Raw genomic sequence first — 21,784 nt, forward strand, 5'->3', positions numbered from 1 at the left:
ATCCCAGAAGACTGAAGTAGAACTGGTATTCAAATGCCAAAAACAAAGAACTGGAGGATTTAATTAATACAACCTCTTTTCTTGCAGGAAGCGATTGTTTAACTTGCGATTGTTGTTTAACTAACTGCAGAATTAATTTTTGTTTACAAAATGGACCCTCAAATAAAACATTTAGAATTATAGTTCTGCCGCATATGATTGAAAACCCATTAAAAAGAACAAACACGTGGCGTCCTTGCACATTGAAATAAACCATTAAAAATGCATGAGTTTCTGAGGTGAAGTGTCTGTAGGTGGATAAACGCATGACGACTGGGTGAGAGTGTCGAGCTGAGAGACAGATCGCACCCGTCCAGGCTGGCTGTTGCTGCTGCTTCGCCAGCGCTGTCACGCTTCAACAGCCAGACAGGGTGTTTGGCTCCTGCAGATTAATTGTCAGGGCTAAATTAACTTTCCTTCCATCCAATTGCAACCTGAAACAGCCAGGGCTTTCGAGGCTCTGGGTTCTCGAGACAGGGGAGAAGGGCAGCACATCAGGGGCTGTCAGAAGCATCAGGAATCAGTTCACTGGGAGCACTAGACCAGGATTCATGGTGTCTGCTGTCTGAGTGGGTACAAGAGAGAAGGCTTCAGTTGGATCAGTATCCGAGGTACATTCAGTTAGATATATTTAGTTCAAACTGTAATGCATTGTGTAGTAAAATCCCTTGACACAGGGAGAAATTCACTTTGAACTGTGCATCCTATTCATATGATTCAATGAGGCAGCAGTAGTAGTAGTTGTGATAGTAGTTGTAGTATATTCAAGAAAGAGTACACGTCGACCTGAAAGACTTTTGCACAATATAGAACAATGAAATGTTCCTCAGAAAGTGCAAGGCTTTCATTATAGGGAAACATCATGCTGATAAGGGTTGTCTTGGGTGGGTTAGAAAAAACCCTCTTTACTTTTATAAGCAGTGGCACAGACGAATAAATATTAATACTCAGCCGAGAGCTCATGATTTTTTTATGCAGCTGAGAATCTTTTGAAATTAAATTGGCATAATAGAATTTCTTTCATTACTTCATTTTGAATTAATGAGGGCCATAACATTTTTTGGGAGTTTAAACAGCGTTGGAGAGGACTTGATCCCGATAAGAAAAGACTGTATTGTGCACTTATTTGTTTTCCAGCCAGTGAAACATCCAACAACATGGAACTGAGTGGCCTCGTCTTTGACATGTTTGCCAACCTGTCAGATTGTGTGAGGTTTTTCAGGATTGAAGTTGGTCCTGTGACACATTCAGCCTGGTTTCTAGCCAACAGACCCTCAAATCACATACAGTGTGCTCCACAATAATGATGAGTGAGAAAGTTAGACCCACAAATAGCACACCCCAAGACAACGTCTCACCATTACAATAACAGGGGAGGTTAGCATTTTTGGGGGGGGTATGATATTTATGCCTCTAACTTTGCCACTCATCATTATTCACGTTTCATTCAGGATTATCCGTAATCCCGGTTGCATCCATATTAATGTAGACTTGTTTACAAACATATTTTATTCTTATTTACAATAAAAGTGACTCTAAAATGACACAATGCATTAGTTACCATTAATTTCTATTGGGCACAAAATAATCTGAAACATCCAAAACAAACAGCAAATGAGTCACAATCTTGATGTAGTCATTACATGCTATGAATATGGGACAAACTGATTAACTATTTACATATAAGTGAATTTGTCCCAATACTTTTGGTCCCCTAAAATGGGGGAACTATGTACAAAAAGTGTTGTAATTTCTAAACAGTGTATCCAAGATGGATGAAAATACCCACAAATGAAAGCTGACAGTCTGCACTTTAACATCATAGTCATTGTATCATTTCAAATCCAAAGTGCTAAAGTACAGAGCCAGAACAAGAACAAGTGTCACGGTCCCAATACTTCTGGAGCGTAGCTGCCGATTAGCGTAGTCAGCCAGATACTCATTTGGCCATCGTCCTGGAGGGAATTATGAAGTGAAGAGCAGATGTCATCGGATTCTGAGCGTCTTAATAGATAACAAATAAATGGATCAAAAGAGCACCGAAGGACACTGACATTTAATCACCAGGCTGATAGATTTTAGACGCTCCACGGTGACATGCAATGAAGAACAGAGTTACTCCCTGAGAACTCCTCAATGATTGGGTCAACAGATTGCCATCACTTTCACCTGTATTGATGGATTCCGTTCCCTAGGCCCCTCCCCCTCTTGGTTTTGTTCGATCTCAGTCTCTTCCAGTGCCCCAGAGGTGCTCCAAATGTGTTTGTATGAAGTCAGTCTGTTTGTGTGTGTAAGAGAAATTAGATGGGGGTGTGGGGGGGGCATGAGGTCCACATGCTGAAGTTGGACCATACATTTTAGGTCAAAACGTTCAATCACGCAGACGGTCAGAGACTGGTCTAGACATTGTCTCCATTTGTTCTCTTACTGTCTCTGTTGGATCCAAAGTTGATAAGAGGAATTGGATAAGGACCACTGTGTAGTATGGTTCCAGACAGAAGAGATGGATCTCATGTGTTCTATCTAAACAGTGTGTTGCTGTTCTGCTGTGTTGTGTGACACTGGAGAGGACTAGCTTGCCAGACAGTGGCAGCCCAGCCTGGCTCTGTGCTATTCTGATCGAGATGCATGCAGTTACCTGTCCTCAATGGCCAGAGTGTTAGCTGTCAGCCTGTCTCTGTGCTATTCTGATCGAGATGCATGCAGTTACCTGTCCTCAATGGCCAGAGTGTTAGCTGTCAGCCTGTCTCTGTGCTAGTCTGATCGAGATGCATGGAGTTACCTGTCCTCAATGGCCAGAGTGTTAGCTGTCAGCCTGGCTCTGTGCTATTCTGATCGAGATGCATGGAGTTACCTGTCCTCAATGGCCAGAGTGTTAGCTGTCAGCCTGGCTCTGTGCTATTCTGATCGAGATGCATGGAGTTACCTGTCCTCAATGGCCAGAGTGTTAGCTGTCAGCCTGTCTCTGTGCTAGTCTGATCGAGATGCATGGAGTTACCTGTCCTCAATGGCCAGAGTGTTAGCTGTCAGCCTGTCTCTGTGCTATTCTGATCGAGATGCATGGAGTTACCTGTCCTCAATGGCCAGAGTGTTAGCTGTCAGCCTGTCTCTGTGCTAGTCTGATCGAGATGCATGGAGTTACCTGTCCTCAATGGCCAGAGTGTTAGCTGTCAGCCTGGCTCTGTGCTATTCTGATCGAGATGCATGGAGTTACCTGTCCTCAATGGCCAGAGTGTTATCTGTCAGCCCGGCTCTGTTTGCGTGGCTGATTTATGTCATTTCCACTCCTCCACTCGGAATGGACTCTCGCTTCCATCAAGGTAGAGGAGTTTAGACTCCTTTCGACCCAGAAATAAGTTCAATCTCAATTTCCATTCAGACACATAGCAGAAATGGGACATTTGCAAGAATGAAAGAAAACAAATAAGTTATTCTCCCTTTCCGCCGTATGCTCCCTTTTAGCGATGTTTCCCCAACAATATTGCTCTCTGCTCAGCAATTTTCTCCCAGCCAACGTATTTGTGTCTGGGAGATGACAAAGCGAACGACAGCCGGGTCTCTGGGCCTCGGGTAGGTAGGTGTGGGGCTAACCTAATGGTAGAAACAGGGATGGGATGGGGCTAACCTAATGGTAGAAACAGGGATGGGATGGGGCTAACCTAATGGTACAAACATGGATGGGGTGGGATGGGGCTAACCTAATGGTACAAACAGGGATGGGATGGGGCTAACCTAATGGTACAAACAGGGATGGGGTGGGTTGGGGCTAACCTAATGGTACAAACAGGGGTGGGATGGGGCTAACCTAATGGTAGAAACAGGGATGGGGTGGGATGGGGCTAACCTAATGGTAGAAACAGGGATGGGATGGGGCTAACCTAATGGTAGAAACAGGGATGGGATGGGGCTAACCTAATGGTAGAAACAGGGATGGGATGGGGCTAACCTAATGGTACAAACAGGGATGGGGTGGGATGGGGCTAACCTAATGGTAGAAACAGGGATGGGATGGGGCTAACCTAATGGTACAAACAGGGATGGGATGGGGCTAACCTAATGGTAGAAACAGGGATGGCATGGGGCTAACCTAATGGTACAAACAGGGATGGGATGGGGCTAACCTAATGGTAGAAACAGGGATGGGGTGGGATGGGGCTAACCTAATGGTAGAAACAGGGATGGGGTGGGATGGGGCTAACCTAATGGTAGAAACAGGGATGGGGTGGGATGGGGCTAACCTAATGGTAGAAACAGGGATGGGATGGGGCTAACCTAATGGTACAAACAGGGATGGGATGGGGCTAACCTAATGGTACAAACAGGGATGGCATGGGGCTAACCTAATGGTACAAACAGGGATGGGATGGGGCTAACCTAATGGTAGAAACAGGGATGGGGTGGGATGGGGCTAACCTAATGGTAGAAACAGGGATGGGATGGGGCTAACCTAATGGTACAAACAGGGATGGCATGGGGCTAACCTAATGGTACAAACAGGGATGGGGTGGGATGGGGCTAACCTAATGGTACAAACAGGGATGGGGTGGGATGGGGCTAACCTAATGGTACAAACAGGGATGGGATGGGGCTAACCTAATGGTACAAACAGGGATGGGATGGGGCTAACCTAATGGTACAAACAGGGATGGGGTGGGATGGGGCTAACCTAATGGTACAAACAGGGATGGGATGGGGCTAACCTAATGGTACAAACAGGGATGGGATGGGATGGGGCTAACCTAATGGTAGAAACAGGGATGGGATGGGGCTAACCTAATGGTACAAACAGGGATGGGGTGGGATGGGGCTAACCTAATGGTAGAAACAGGGATGGGATGGGGCTAACCTAATGGTACAAACAGGGATGGGATGGGGCTAACCTAATGGTAGAAACAGGGATGGCATGGGGCTAACCTAATGGTACAAACAGGGATGGGATGGGGCTAACCTAATGGTAGAAACAGGGATGGGGTGGGATGGGGCTAACCTAATGGTAGAAACAGGGATGGGGTGGGATGGGGCTAACCTAATGGTAGAAACAGGGATGGGGTGGGATGGGGCTAACCTAATGGTAGAAACAGGGATGGGATGGGGCTAACCTAATGGTACAAACAGGGATGGGATGGGGCTAACCTAATGGTACAAACAGGGATGGCATGGGGCTAACCTAATGGTACAAACAGGGATGGGATGGGGCTAACCTAATGGTAGAAACAGGGATGGGGTGGGATGGGGCTAACCTAATGGTAGAAACAGGGATGGGATGGGGCTAACCTAATGGTACAAACAGGGATGGCATGGGGCTAACCTAATGGTAGAAACAGGGATGGGATGGGGCTAACCTAATGGTACAAACAGGGATGGCATGGGGCTAACCTAATGTTACAAACAGGGATGGCATGGGGCTAACCTAATGGTAGAAACAGGGATGGGGTGGGTTGGGGCTAACCTAATGGTACAAACAGGGGTGGGATGGGGCTAACCTAATGGTACAAACAGGGGTGGGATGGGGCTAACCTAATGGTAGAAACAGGGATGGGATGGGGCTAACCTAATGGTAGAAACAGGGATGGGATGGGGCTAACCTAATGGTAGAAACAGGGATGGGGTGGGATGGGGCTAACCTAATGGTACAAACAGGGATGGGGTGGGATGGGGCTAACCTAATAGTAGAAACAGGGATGGGATGGGGCTAACCTAATGGTAGAAACAGGGATGGGATGGGGCTAACCTAATGGTAGAAACAGGGATGGGGTGGGATGGGGCTAACCTAATAGTAGAAACAGGGATGGGATGGGGCTAACCTAATGGTAGAAACAGGGATGGGATGGGGCTAACCTAATTGTAGAAACAGGGATGGGGTGGGATGGGGCTAACCTAATGGTACAAACAGGGATGGGATGGGATGGGGCTAACCTAATGGTAGAAACAGAGATAGGGTGGGATGGGGCTAACCTAATGGTACAAACAGGGATGGGGTGGGATGGGGCTAACCTAATGGTACAAACAGGGATAGGATGGGGCTAACCTAATGGTACAAACAGGGATGGGGTGGGATGGGGCTAACCTAATGGTACAAACAGGGATGGGGTGGGATGGGGCTAACCTAATGGTAGAAACAGGGATGGGATGGGATGGGGCTAACCTAATGGTACAAACAGGGATGGGGTGGGATGGGGCCAACCTAATGGTACAAACAGGGATGGGGTGGGATGGGGCTAACCTAATGGTAGAAACAGGGGTGGGGTGGGGCTAACCTAATGGTAGAAACAGGGATGGGATGGGGCTAACCTAATGGTAGAAACAGGGATGGGATGGGGCTAACCTAATGGTAGAAACAGGGATGGGATGGGGCTAACCTAATTGTAGAAACAGGGATGGGGTGGGATGGGGCTAACCTAATGGTACAAACAGGGATGGGATGGGATGGGGCTAACCTAATGGTAGAAACAGAGATAGGGTGGGATGGGGCTAACCTAATGGTACAAACAGGGATGGGTTGGGATGGGGCTAACCTAATGGTACAAACAGGGATAGGATGGGGCTAACCTAATGGTACAAACAGGGATGGGGTGGGATGGGGCTAACCTAATGGTACAAACAGGGATGGGATGGGGCTAACCTAATGGTACAAACAGGGATGGGGTTGGATGGGGCTAACCTAATGGTAGAAACAGGGATGGGATGGGATGGGGCTAACCTAATGGTACAAACAGGGATGGGGTGGGATGGGGCTAACCTAATGGTACAAACAGGGATGGGGTGGGATGGGGCCAACCTAATGGTACAAACAGGGATGGGGTGGGATGGGGCCAACCTAATGGTACAAACAGGGATGGGGTGGGTTTAACCTAATGGTACAAACAGGGATGGGGTGGGGCTAACCTAATGGTACAAACAGGGATGGGATGGGATGGGGCTAACCTAATGGTAGAAACAGGGATGGGATGGGGCTAACCTAATGGTAGAAACAGGGATGGGATGGGGCTAACCTAATGGTAGAAACAGGGATGGGATGGGGCTAACCTAATGGTACAAACAGGGATGGGATGGGGCTAACCTAATGGTAGAAACAGGGATGGGATGGGGCTAACCTAATGGTACAAACAGGGATGGGATGGGGCTAACCTAATGGTAGAAACAGGGATGGGGTGGGATGGGGCTAACCTAATGGTACAAACAGGGATGGGATGGGGCTAACCTAATGGTACAAACAGGGATGGGATGGGGCTAACCTAATGGTAGAAACAGGGATGGGATGGGGCTAACCTAATGGTAGAAACAGGGATGGGGTGGGATGGGGCTAACCTAATGGTACAAACAGGGATGGGGTGGGATGGGGCTAACCTAATGGTACAAACAGGGATGGGGTGGGATGGGGCTAACCTAATGGTACAAACAGGGATGGGATGGGGCTAATCTAATGGTACAAACAGGGATGGGGTGGGATGGGGCTAACCTAATGGTACACACAGGGATGGGATGGGATGGGGCTAACCTAATGGTAGAAACAGGGATGGGATGGGGCTAACCTAATGGTACAAACAGGGATGGGGTGGGATGGGGCTAACCTAATGGTACAAACAGGGATGGGATGGGGCTAACCTAATGGTACAAACAGGGATGGCATGGGGCTAACCTAATGGTACAAACAGGGATGGGATGGGGCTAACCTAATGGTAGAAACAGGGATGGGGTGGGATGGGGCTAACCTAATGGTAGAAACAGGGATGGGATGGGGCTAACCTAATGGTAGAAACAGGGATGGGGTGGGGCTAACCTAATGGTAGAAACAGGGATGGGATGGGGCTAACCTAATGGTACAAACAGGGATGGGATGGGGCTAACCTAATGGTAGAAACAGGGGTGGGATGGGGCTAACCTAATGGTAGAAACAGGGATGGGGTGGGGCTAACCTAACGGTACAAACAGGGATGGGATGGGGCTAACCTAATGGTACAAACAGGGATGGGATGGGGCTAACCTAATGGTACAAACAGGGATGGGGTGGGATGGGGCTAACCTAATGGTACAAACAGGGATGGGGGGGGGGTGGGGCTAACCTAATGGTACAAACATGGATGGGGTGGGATGGGGCTGACCTAATGGTAGACAAAGCCCTTATACTCTGCAGGTTCATAGGGCCAACAACCAGTTTAAACTGATGAAAAATAATGAGGTAGGAACTGGACCTGCTGGAGAGAGCTATTTTCAACGTCCTCTGCTTGTGAATTGTGTTTCTGAGAGCGGTGCCCTGAGGTAATGGGGAATCCACAGTTGTTCTGGGTTGAATGTATAGAATAAAACGTCTGGTGTTGACCGACACCTTTTTCATCGCGTCTCGAATTCATCGTGTCTCATTTCTCATTCAATAAGTTGATAAAAATGGCATCATTGAAAGAGCTCACATATAACACACTTAGGGGAGGGGAGCAAATGGAGTGAGTTCATTATTGATGAGAGGAATATGAGAAGGAAGGAAGGGGATGGTGGAGTGGCATATCACCACCTGGGACCATGACTCATACTGGCGAATGACCATTGATGATGTTTTCCTGATGAATGTCTCAAATGAAAGAGTTACTTTAATTATAGTGTGACACCGATAGAAGAGGCTGCATGTGAGCTGATGGTTCAAATTGGTATTTTAAGCATATAATGCAGTGCAGAGCTTCCTCTACCAACAACACAGGGTGGGTACTCCTCTATAGATTGGACAATACTCAGTCCTTTCACTTTGTCTAATGCGGTAGAGAAAGGCACTTTCCAGCAATCTAAATACATTCCATAAAGAGATTAGATCTTTTCAAGCAGATATTTGATTTCAAATGAGAACCTGGATTGATAAAACAGACATTCAACAAACATTCTGATAAATACTTCGAAACCAGCATCAAAGGCCTGTCTAATAGTACGTCTAGGCTCAAGCTCCTGTTATGAAACACAAGGCTGTGTGTGTGTGTGTTTGTGCCCGCATGCCTGTCTGTATGGGCAGTGTTAGTCTGACGTCAGTATTGTACATGGGCTGTGGAATATCCAGTGTTAATGATACGTTATTGATTCAGTGTGCTGTAATCGGTCGAAACCGGTCGGAACCAGCTGCAACAGGGGGCGACTCTTCCTATAAGGTCATCTGCAGCCATCTGCTCCGCAGCGGATGTATTTATCCTCCTACCACTTGTTAAAGTGCCACCATTAAGAGGATTCCACAGCAAATTAGAAGTGAAATTAATTGAGAAGAGGGAGATTTTTCAGAAAGTTAGTTTCTTTGTCGAACGCAGTTGTAGTCGACAGAAATACAGTGCTGTCGATTGAGAATGATACCAGTTAAAGTCTAACTGATCCAAACTCCTATTACTCAATAGTATTTTGACTATACTCATATCGAAATAAAAATACATCTAAAATATATTTTTATATACCTTTTAAGGATACATTAAATATAAAAAAATTTTTTTATTTTTTATTTGTATTTTATTTAATACAGTTGAAATACATTCCAAAATTTATTACAGAATCTATTTAAAATGTATATGTATATATCTGTATATGTATGTATGTAAAGTCTATATCACAATATATTTTAAATATATCTGGAAATATTTCAATGATTTTCAATGAAGGCTAAAGTGACAAAATTCTGAATTTTGACATGTCTCTCCGTGGACCCTCTGAGACTTCTAGGAAGATTTTAGCCCACGAACCCCCCAAAATAGGTCAAGTTTTCACCATCATTGTAAAGCCCTAGTTATTTCATTGCTTTGACAAAGTTATTTCTGAAGATTTTTATTTGTTTCAAGTGATTAGTGATTCATTTACATCTATCCCTCATTTTAAGGTGTCACGATCGTGTGGAGGATTGACGGACCAAAACGCAGCAGTAGGAAAGTAAGCCATATTCCTTTTAATGAATATGAAGGCAAAACGCAACAAAAACACTTACACACTAAACAAAACGATCGTGAAGCTAAATAAACAATGTGCACACACACGCTACAAACGTTTAACATAGACAATTACCCACATCACATGAAAGCCTATGGCTACCCTAAATATGGCTCCCAATCAGAGACAACAGAAATCAGCTGGAACTCATTCAGGCAACCATAGACTCTCCTAAACAACTAAACCAACATAGACAACGCTAGACACATGCACTACACACAAACCCATACAATACACCCAACACCCCCTTTACCATATAATCACCCAAAACCGACAAAACACAAACATTCCCCATGTCACACCCTGACCTAACTAAAATAATAAATAAAACAAAGAATACAAAGGCCAGGGCGTGACATAAGGTCAACACTGTTACATGAAATGAACTCTTGTTTTAAGAAACAATTTATTTTAAAAAATGTATTTCAAAAGAAAAATTGAACATCTAATAGTCAAATCATAGTGTAAAAGCAGGTGAGCTGGTTCTACTCTTTTCTGGTGCTTTATGGTAAAAAACTGAGTGCGTTGAGCATAACACGTTAACCCTGTCACCCATAGATAGACAGGCTAGAAATGTATAGGATGGGGGGCATTCAATTGCCTCTCCCTGCTGCAGTCAACAAGCTTCCTTTCCCCCTGTCACAAAGGGATTCATGGCTGATTTAACTAGTAATTACCAGATTGAGGGCCGTTCAAGTGGATTTTCCCCAGATGTGGTAAATTCCCACTCCCCACTTGGAAACTGTAGACCACTGTAGATCCATATAATACCACTCATTGGAAGCACAAGACTTACACCTACATTTTGACATATTGTGGAGTGTTTTACGAAGAATAGTTTTTATTTAAACCGATAACTCAAATACAAAAATTATTAAAATAGCTTAGCTTTTTTGTCATTATTTAATGAAGCTGAAGAGAGGCTCTTACTACAGTAATACATTTTTTCTTTTGACATGGGAAAATGTTATAAAGTTGAACATGCTCTTTATGACAGAATGTTACATTTAGGTGATATCAAAAGTACATTTTTTACTTACCATAACAATGTTGGGCTTAGTGGACCAAAAATAATTATCGCCATTGATCAGTACGTAATCAGTAATTTAAGAAGCTGACATAGGAACCACTTTGACCACCCTGTAGACTAGATGTCACTGCCATTCATTTCTGGAATATTGTCAGACATTAAATTCATTTAAGCAAAGATGCAAATGTATGTACATGTACACTACCGATCAAAAGATACCACCCCTACCTTGTCACAACACAACTGATTGGCTCAAATGCATTAAGAAGGAAAGAAATTCCACAAATTAACTTTTAAGAAGGCACACCTGTTAATTGAAATTCATTCCAGGTGACTGCCTCATGAAGCTGGTTGAGAGAGTGTGCAAAGCTGTGTGCAAAGCTGTCATCAAGGCAAAGGGTGGCTATTTGAATAATCTCAAATATAAAATATATTTTGATTTGTTGAACACTTTTTTGGTTACTACGTGATTCCATATGTGTTATTTCATAGTTTTGATGTCTTCGCCATTATTCTACAATGTAGAAAATAGTAAAAATAAAGAAAAACCCTTGAATGAGTAGGTGTGTCCAAACTTTTGACCGTTAGTGTATTTGAAATACATTTTATGCGACATTAAATATATTGAAATGTATTTTTTCCTGTATGGGTACTATTCTCCATGCTGTTGTCCATGTTGTTCTTCATGTTGTTTATATAACTCCTGTATATTAGATGACTGGGGCTATCCTGTCAGAGCCCATCTGTAGCTAACCCCACCCCACCCCAACCCACCCCAACTCAACCCAACATCTCTCTCTCTCTCTCTCTCTCTCTCTCTCTCTCTCTCTCTCTCTCTCTCTCTCTCTCTCTCTCTCTCTCTCTCTCTCTCTCTCTCTCTCTCTGTCCCCAGTGTGACTCCATAGCTCCAGTTCTGTCTCTAAGTGCTGCCTCTCCTCCCTCCTGCCTCCCTCTCTACCCTCTCTTTCTCTCTTCTCTCTCTCTCCTCCCTCCTGTCTCCCTCCTGTCTCCCTCTCTACCCCCTCTTTCTCTCTTCTCTCTCTCTCCGAGTGCTGCTCCCCTGCCAAGCGGGCCGTCCCTGGAGTGACCTTGTGGCAATGAGATCCTGATCACGAGTCAGGAAACCAAGATTTTAAGAACGCCCTCCTCTCTCAGCAACAGAAATGAGAGGGAGAGAGAGAGGGAGAGAGAGAGAGAGAGGGAGAGAGAGAGAGAGAGAAAACAGTTTTGTGGAGAGACAAGAGTGAGAGAGTAAGTGAAAGAAAGAGAGGGAGGTAGAGAGAGAATTAGAGAGTGACTGACAGCAGGGGTGATAAGCAGATGAGAGGAAAGTTCACAAACTATTGCAAAGCGTTGGAACAACCACCAGACCTCCAGTTCAAAGTAAGTACTTATAACCGGAGCAAGGTGCACACTTGGATGTGTGGTGGTAGTTAGGTGACCAGGAGAGATGTGGCGTGTGAAGCTATTGGGGCTGAGATGAGGAGGGAGATTTCAGAACTGTGAGAGGCAGACAGGGACTAGCAATGCTGGGAGGCTGTGGAGTATAAATTGGCCGAGACTGAATCAGATGAGTCCAACTGTAGCCTAGACAGATATGGACAATTAGTGATAGCGGAAGGAGCGTAGGGGGAATGTTTGTGTTGTGGGATAGTGGAACTGGTGTCTTTGAGTTGGCAGCATCATTATTAACTCTCTGTGTAGTAAGTGTTCTCTGGCTTGCTTTGTTTTGGATGTCGTGCCACGTCCCAGACTAATAATACACTAAATACTGCGACAAACCAAAGTATCGCTTGAGAGCCTTTTTGTGAATTTTTCCCCCCTGGATGTCTCGATTATAATGTATGGTTGCAGATACTAATCACCACAAGCTATGGGTGTTGTTTTTTTATCCCTTTCAGGACACTGTTGCTGTAAACCATCTTGATTGTCCATGTGTTTTCTATGGTTTATTCAGTTCTGAAGGTGGAAGGCTCAGAGGCTCAGGTATATGAACATAAAAGCTCTTGTTTTTTCAATTACCAAAGGATTTATAATTTAAACTGGATATATTTCCCTTTCAGGCTTCGTATGTGAGACAAATAAAACAGTAAAGAACAAGAAGCTCAAAACAAGCTCATGAGGAAATGAGAACAATAGTAGAGAGAGCTGCAGGTCTTTGTGTTTACCGTCTCCCTGTAATATTTAGTGTTTGCGTTACAGTAAGGGGTTAACTCCAAAAGTAGCATTTATCCAAATACTTAGTATGCTGTAGGACTCGTTGCAAACTTCAAGACTTCTAAGAACATCTATGTTTCCTCTAGTCTAAAACGATATTTGGGTTTTCTTCATATTGTAGCACAACTGCTTGAATCACTCTATCATTCAAGTTTCACAATTCTACAGAGGTGCACGCCCACCAGAACATAACCCTTCATTCTCCAAGCATATCATTAGACTAGTCATATTATTGGCTTCATTTGGTGTCCTCTTATAAAGACCTAGGCTTGCAGTGTATGTGAGTGTGTTTGACAGAGCGTATTTGTGTGTGGCCGTGCATGTGCGTGCGCATGTGTGTTGTTGGGGACAGTGTTTTTCCCAGGATATTGTAATTTGGGTCAGGCCTGACTGGAATGAGAAACCGAGGGCATCGGTATTGTAGCACTCCTATGGTTGAGCAGACCTTGCGCCTGTGTTGCCATAGTTATGTTCACCCCTGGTATAGGAACCCCAACTTTGACCAACATCTCTGGCATTCCTACTGTGTACAAAAGAGCCCTGGTCTCGATCTAGCTTTAAATGAGCTTTGGCCAGTTCATTGCTTTAGAAGTAACACACGGTGTGTTCCTAATGAAAGAGCTGGGAGATTAAACATGAGGCAATAGGTGGAGAGATGAGCTTGAGAAACCAGCTTTGGTCAGTGGGAAGTCAAGCTCATTGAGAGACCCGAGGTGGAGCTGAGCTGCCTGGATGGAAGCCAGGAGGGTGAGCTAACTCTCACATAACCAGTCCCATTTGTCAATGTGCACTGGCATTTATGTAAGGGCTGCCATTTGAAGAAGATACGGCCAGGCACATTTTACGGATCCTGCTTTCCCTCAATCTTAAGTTGTCCCTCACATTTCAAACACTTTATATGTGCCACACTGAGAGATACTATTCAGCATGGAACACAAAGCTAATGCATTTCACCCATCTATACAAATGCTGTGTCACATGACCGCTCACTATGGAAGACCTGGAGCAATAAGGTAGAGAATGGTCTGTGAGATGCCTAAGAAGGCTGCTTCACAGTGGGGAAGGGAAGCACTCTCAAAGGAGCCAGGTCCGGTCTATAGGGAGCAAGTGACTGAGAGAGAGAGAGTGGCAGGGATAAGAAAAATGCACAAAGATCCCCACTTTGAGTGGCTGGTTCATTCTTGTGGTGTACACATTGACCTCTCACATCACATGTAGGCTGAACAGAGAGGCTGTTGATGGGGTCTGGAGAGGTAGGGAGGGAGAGGGCTGCCAGACCCAAACCAGAGACGGACCCCAGTCTAGGCCCTGAGAAGCCCCTTCTCCTGTTTGCACCGAATAGCCCTCTCTGGCTGTCGTCATGCCAATGACAACCTCAAGAGTTGGCAGTACAGCACAAACAGTTCTGGGACCAGGCTGAGCTCGGAAGTGCATGGGCTGTATGCTGTTTGGTACTGTAGCTAGACTAGAGCCGTCAGCTGGGACCCTGCAATAAGAGAGGTAAGGTTCAGCAGTATCCACTATCGCAGAGCTAGAAGAGGCTACTAAGATACTATGATACTAAGAGATGACTGGCTCTCTAATTCATCAAATCTTCTCAGACAATCCATAGGTAATCATGGCATGGGATTTAGTCTGAGCTGAGGGCCTGTGTCATTTAAATGGTTAAATGGTCAATTGAGGAAATGCACATATTCTAATTGAGACGTCAATTAGACAGCTATTTCATTACAACAAAACCTCAACAATTTCTGGCTTACTGAAAATCCTTAAATCCAGCTATGAGAGAATGGATTTCATAGTTTTGAAATCTGCCATTGGCCCATTGCTTGACAGAGTCTCTTTGTAGGGAGGAACACCATCGATGGCGCTGGCAATGACTCTTGTTGTGGGGAATCTGATGGGTGCATCATGTCTGTGTCCATCTGTTCGTGTGTCTGTCGGTGTTTTTGTCTTATTGTGTGTTTGATGGGACAGACTTCCAATCACATAACCACGTACATCAAACTTCAGATTCAGACCACCTTTCCACTAATGGCCAAATAATATATTCTTAGGAATTGAATGAATATTAACTGTCTGGAAAGTACCTGTATTGTGGAGAGCTAGTTTGCCTGTGGTCATATAAAGATCTGACTGTGACGTCCTGTGGAGCGCCTGTGGTTTGGTCCTTGTATCGGCTTCATTGGCTGTATGATCCTCTGAGGAATAGTGACGGCCAGAGGCCTTCCACCCTGATCAATTAGTTCATTAGTCTCCCACAGTCACAGCTTGGCCGGCATACTCCTGGCACCGTCCCTTGGCCTCTGATTGGCCCACACTGCTGGTGAGATCATAGGTCAGGGGGTTGATGTCTGTCTACTGTAAATACCAATTACACAAGAAAGGAAAACTCAATATGTGACCTGACAGGGTTTGTGTGCGTGCGTGTGTTTGTGCGTGTGTTTGTGTGTGTGTGTGTGTGTGTGTGTGTGTGTGTGTGTGTGTGTGTGTGTGTGTGTGTGTGTGTGTGTGTGTGTGTGTGTGTGTGTGTGTGTGTGTGTGTGTGTGTGTGTGTGTGTGTGTGTGTGTGTGTGTGTGTGCCTGCGCATGCGTGCATTTCCATGCGTGCGTATGTAATCAGTCAAGTTGAATCAGATGTTTGTGACTGTGGAATATAATGCAAATAAAGCCTCCCTACAGTCCTGTTGAATTTTAACCCTACTGTTCAAGTGTCCTTGCCCCAAGGGGTGACTGGTGCCCTGAGAGAAGTTTGGAGTCCAGTGTCTGTTTGATAGAAGTTTGGAGTCCAGTGTCTGTTTGATAGAAGTTTGGAGTACAGTGTCTGTTTGATAAAAGTTTGGAGTCCAGTGTCTGTTTGATAGAAGTTTGGAGTCCAGTGTCTGTTTGATAGAAGTTTGGAGTCCAGTGTCTGTTTGATAGAAGTTTGGAGTCCAGTGTCTGTTTGATAGAAGTTTGGAGTCCAGTGTCTGTTTGATAGAAGTTTGGAGTACAGTGTCTGTTTGATAGAAGTTTGGAGTCCAGTGTCTGTTTGATAAAAGTTTGGAGTACAGTGTCTGTTTGATAGAAGTTTGGAGTCCAGTGTCTGTTTGATAGAAGTTTGGAGTCCAGTGTCTGTTTGATAGAAGTTTGGAGTCCAGTGTCTGTTTGATAGAAGTTTGGAGTCCAGTGTCTGTTTGAGAGAAGTTTGGAGTCCAGTGTCTGTTTGATAGAAGTTTGGAGTCCAGTGTCTGTTTGAGAGAAGTTTGGAGTCCAGTGTCTGTTTGATAGAAGTTTGGAGTCCAGTGTCTGTTTGAGAGAAGTTTGGAGTCCAGTGTCTGTTTGATAGAAGTTTGGAGTCCAGTGTCTGTTTGAGAGAAGTTTGGAGTCCAGTGTCTGTTTGAGAGAAGTTTGGAGTCCAGTGTCTGTTTGATAGAAGTTTGGAGTCCAGTGTCTGTTTGAGAGAAGTTTGGAGTCCAGTGTCTGTTTGAGAGAAGTTTGGAGTCCAGTGTCTGTTTGATAGAAGTTTGGAGTCTGGTGTCTGAGTGTGTATAGGATGAGCATGTCTCCCTTTCTGTGTTTGTGTGTACTGGCTGCAGTTACCACACCATGGAGGACCAGCCTGTTTGTGTTTGTCTAATGAACTGAGAGAACACAGGAGGGAGAAGATAGGGAGATGGAGAGAGAGGGATATCGAGGGAGGGAGAGGACAGAGAGATAGCGAGAGAGAGGAATGAGAGAGAGCAAGAGGGAGAGCAAGGGAGAGAGAAAGGAAAGAGAGAGCAGGACAGAGAGAGAGCAAGAGAGAGCGAGAGAGAGGGGAAAGAGCGAGAGGAAAGAGAGAGAGCAGGGGCGAGATAGAGAAAAGAGAGAGAGCAAGAGAGAGAGAGGAAAGAGAGCAAGATAGAGAGAGAGAGAGAGAGAGAGAGAGAGAGAGAGAGAGAGAGAGAGAGAGAGAGAGAGAGAGAGAGAGAGAGAGAGAGAGAGAGAGAGAGAGGGCAAAGAGAAAGAGCAAGAGAGAGAGAGCAAGAGAGAGAGAGCAAGAGAGAGAGCAAGATAGAGAGAGATCAAGAGAGAGAGAGAGCAAGAGAGAAAGAGAGAGAAAGAGAGAGAAAGAGAGAGAGCGAGAGAGAGAGGAAAGAGAGAGAGCGAGAAACTTTCTGTGTTTGTGTGTACAGGCTGCAGTTACCACACCATGGGGGACCAGCCTGTTTGTGTTTGTCTGATGAACTGAGAGAACACAGGAGGGAGAAGATAGGGAGATGGAGAGAGAGAGAGAGAGAGAGAGAGGGATGGAGAGGGAGGTAGAGAACAGAGAGAGAGAGAGAAAAGAGAGAGAGCATGTGAGAGAGAGGAAAGAGAGGGAGCGAGAGAGGAGATAGAGAGAGGGAGGGGGAGAGAGAGGAAGGGAAGAGAGAGAGACAGAGAGGAGGGGAAGAGGGAGGGAGAGATAAGAGAGTGAAAGAGAGGGGAAGACCGAAAGAGGAGAGAGCGAGAGAGAGAGGGAGAGAGTAAGAAAAAGAAAGAAAGGGGGCAAGTCAGTGGAATAATTGACCGAGAAGAAGAGATGTAGGGATCTATGCTTTCATGTCTGTGTCATGTGGCGGTATGGATTCTTGTATGTGGTGTGTAGAAGTGTGATTCAGAGCCATTCATCAATCATGAAGCAAATTCTACATAGTTGCATTTTATAAAAGGATGGCTTGATAAAATCCATCCTTACAGTACATTGCATTGTTAAAATCGACTGGTTTACATAAGCTAAGCAGGGTAGGGCTGGGTTAACCCCTGGATGGGAGACCACATAGGAAAGTGTGGTTGCTGTTGTTGGAGGTGGTGCTGGAGGGCCAGTAGTAACCTTTTCTCCATATGGTATTAGGGAAAATCTCCAAGTACTAAACATGCTTACTGATGCATTTAAATGCACTATATAAATGCAACAATCCATTACAAACAACATTAAATGTGTCCTTTTATGCGTATTGGGAAAATATCCATATCCCTTTCAGCAACCTTTCCTGGCAATAGAGGTGCCTATATAACATTTAACACTCCTTGGGGGCACAATAACATGACATACAGTCTATGTGCCACCTCCAATACAAAAATCGAAATGTTAAAATCTATAAAGGCAATCAATGCTAATCTCATTTTAATTTTACCTGACCTTTTAGTTGCACTGTGGCTGAGTTACTTCGATCCACCGTAGAGGATTTTATTCAATATTATGGTCACTGTTAATCAGAAACGAGACTGTCGTCAGGCATAAACAGTGCAGGGCTAAAAAGGAAATACAGAAAATTATCGAGACACCCACCAAGAATACTCCCCATATTGATTTGATGAACCAAAGTCCGTTTTCAGGGGTCTGTCAGTCTGTCTGCCCTTGACAGGTAGGCTGTACAGACAGACAAAACTGAGAGCCATTTCCACTGATGTGGCCAGTCCACTCAAGGTGAATGGAAAGATTAACTGAGCGAGAGCAGTAACCTGCAGCATTCTACCACTTTGTTTTCTTATTCCATTCTCACTGCTAATAGGGTGGCTAATGCAAATGAGAGATGCAATGGCATGGGGATAATAGCCTAATGACAAGGCATTGCACGGCTCAAATGGAAAGTTCTGATGGAATTAAGTTAGACAGCCTATATTCGATGTACTGTGATGCGTAGATGATTTTGAAACTCTACACTTCTGTGTAGCTAGCTGATTGATGAATGTTTATGATGAATGTAAGGATGTTGCCAACAGACCATCATCACAAATGACATTAGATCCAATCCATTTATCAATAATCTGTTTGGATCGGTCTCTGACTTGATCAATTCTTGTTAAAAACAGGAGCATTCGTTGCATGTCCATGATCAAGCCTGCAATCAATGCCAGATATCCTCTTATCTTTGCTTAGTTCTGCACGTGTTTTTCTTTTTTATCTGCATCAGTTTTGGATGACGGCTGTTTTTACAGTTGCCTGAATTGGAGATGTTGCAAAAAGCTATATTTCAAAGTCAAATGTAATCAGACTTTGTGCGTTAAAGATGGAGCTTAATCCTACTCCATTCAAATCTCACCAGGTTTTAATCGGACTCTGTGAAGACGTTCACAAGCTGATAGCGTTCTGGGATGTATTTGACTATTTATTATTTTATTTCTTTGAGGGCTGCGTTCAGGAGTGAGAGAATGATTTGATAACTTTACTACATAGAATGGCTAGGGGGATTAGGTAAGCCCACTCTATGGAGCTAAGACCAAAGCAGTGCTTGTACCCACCAATAGGTGATCAGAGCTTCAGGATCACAACAACTATGAGGATGGCTGCCTTCAGCAGCGCCTCAGGGGGACATTCAAGAACGCTTTTTATCCCTGTCCTCATTAAACCTCCCGCTAAATTTCCCAGACTGACTTGTGTGGCTCAGAAATCCCTTTGCAAATCCCTCACTAAGGAAACAAATTTTAATGTGCTTGAAGTTGCGTCTTCAATGTGGTGGATTATGGCTCACACATACTGTGTTTGTTGTGGAGAGAGAGAGAAAGAAGGAGAGAGAGGGGAAGAGAGAGGGGGATAGGGAGAGGAAGAGAGAGAAAGGAGAGAGAGAGGAAGAGAAAAAGAAGGAGAGAGAGGGGAAGAGAGAGGGAGATAGAGAGAGGGAGAGGAAGAGAGAGAAAGGAGAGAGAGAGGAAGAGAAAAAGAAGGAGAGAGAGGGGAAGAGAGAGGGAGATAGAGAGAGGGAGAGGAAGAGAGAGAAAGGAGAGAGAGAGGAAGAGAAAAAGAAGGAGAGAGAGGGGAAGAGAGAGGGAGATAGAGAGAGGGAGAGGAAGAGAGAGAAAGGAGAGAGAGAGGAAGAGAAAAAGAAGGAGAGAGAGGGGAAGAGAGAGGGAGATAGAGAGAGGGAGAGGAAGAGAGAGAAAGGAGAGAGAAAGGAGAGAGAGAGGAAGAGAAAAACAGGAGAGAGAGGGGAAGAGAGACGGGGATAGAGAGAGGGAGAGGAAAAGAGAGAGAAAGGAGAGAGAAAGGAGAGAGAGAGGAAGAGAAAAAGAAGGAGAGAGAGATTAGAGAGGAGAACGATGGAGAGGGAGGAAGAAAGATGGAGAGAGAGGGAGAGAGGAGAACAATGTAGAGGGAGGAAGAAAGATTGAGAAAGAGAGAGGAAGCGGGATGGATAGGGAGAGAGTGAGAGACAGGCACCCCATTAGTCATACATTTGTATTCTGTCAACAGCTCATAGTGAGAGACAGCCGGTCTACACTAACACCAGAGAAGGGCATGGCTCATTAGAACTTTCTACTCTTTTTTTACAAATAGCTCAAATTTTCCTGACTGTATACAAAAGGCAGAGAAACACCTCCATATTTCAAAAGGCAGAGAAACACCTCCATGTTTCAGAAGGCAGAGAAACACCTCCATGTTTCAAAAGGCAGAGAAACACCTCCATGTTTCAAAAGGCGGAGAAAGACCTCCATGTTTCAGAAGGCAGAGAAACACACCCATGTTTCAGAAGGCAGAGAAACACCTCCATGTTTCAAAAGGCAGAGAAACACCTCCATATTTCAAAAGGTAGAGAAACACCTCCATATTTCAGAAGGCAGAGAAACACATCCATGTTTCAGAAGGCAGAGAAACACACCCATGTTTCAGAAGGCAGAGAAACACCTCCATGTTTCAAAAGGCAGAGAAACACCTCCATATTTCAAAAGGCAGAGAAACACCATGTTTCAGAAGGCAGAGAAACACCATGTTTCAAAAGGCAGAGAAACACCTCCATATTTCAAAAAGCAGAGAAACACCTCCATGTTTCAGAAGGCAGAGAAACACCTCCATGTTTCAAAAAGCAGAGAAACACCTCCATATTTCAGAAGGCAGAGAAACACATCCATGTTTCAGAAGGTAGAGAAACACATCCATGTTTCAGAAGGCAGAGAAACACCTCCATGTGTCAAAAAGCAGAGAAACACCTCCATATTTCAGAAGGCAGAGAAACACCTCCATGTTTCAAAAGGCAAAGAAACACCTCCATATTTCAAAAAGCAGAGAAACACCTCCATGTTTCAAAAGGCAGAGAAACACCTCCATGTTTCAAAAAGCAGAGAAACACCTCCATATTTCAAAAGGCAGAGAAACACCTCCATATTTCAAAAGTCAAAGAAACACCTCCATGTTTCAAAAGGCAGAGAAACACCTCCATATTTCAGAAGGCAGAGAAACACATCCATGTTTCAGAAGGCAGAGAAACACCTCTATGTTTCAAAAGGCAGAGAAACACCTCCATGTTTCAAAAGGCAGAGAAACACCTCCATATTTCAAAAAGCAGAGAAACACCTCCATATTTCAGAAGGCCGAGAAACACATCCATGTTTCAGAAGGCAGAGAAACACCTCCATATTTCAAAAAGCAGAGAAACACCTCCATATTTCAAAAAGCAGAGAAACACATCCATGTTTCAAAAGGCAGAGAAACACCTCCATGTTTCAGAAGGCAGAGAAACACATCCATGTTTCAAAAGGCAGAGAAACACCTCCATGTTTCAAAATGCAGAGAAACACCTCCATATTTAAAAAAGCAGAGAAACACATCCA

The 21,784-nt window shown here is 44.6% G+C and overlaps 1 protein-coding gene across 2 annotated transcripts in view; it reads left to right on the forward strand.

Moving 5' to 3' along the window:
- The first annotated feature begins 539 nt into the window (after positions 1-539).
- LOC129838684 (pleiotrophin-A-like) overlaps positions 540-21,784 on the forward strand; it is a 58,683-nt gene continuing 37,438 nt past the window's right edge. The window contains exon 1 of one of the 2 annotated variants that reach the window (XM_055905816.1): positions 540-650. The gene's annotated coding sequence lies outside the window, so the exon portion shown is untranslated. Of the gene's footprint in view, positions 651-12,140; positions 12,398-21,784 lie in introns of those variants that run through there. The other variant, XM_055905815.1, reaches the window with a different exon arrangement.

The sequence above is a fragment of the Salvelinus fontinalis genome, chromosome 39, assembly GCF_029448725.1.
Source record: "Salvelinus fontinalis isolate EN_2023a chromosome 39, ASM2944872v1, whole genome shotgun sequence".
NCBI classification, from domain to species: Eukaryota; Metazoa; Chordata; class Actinopteri; order Salmoniformes; family Salmonidae; genus Salvelinus; species Salvelinus fontinalis.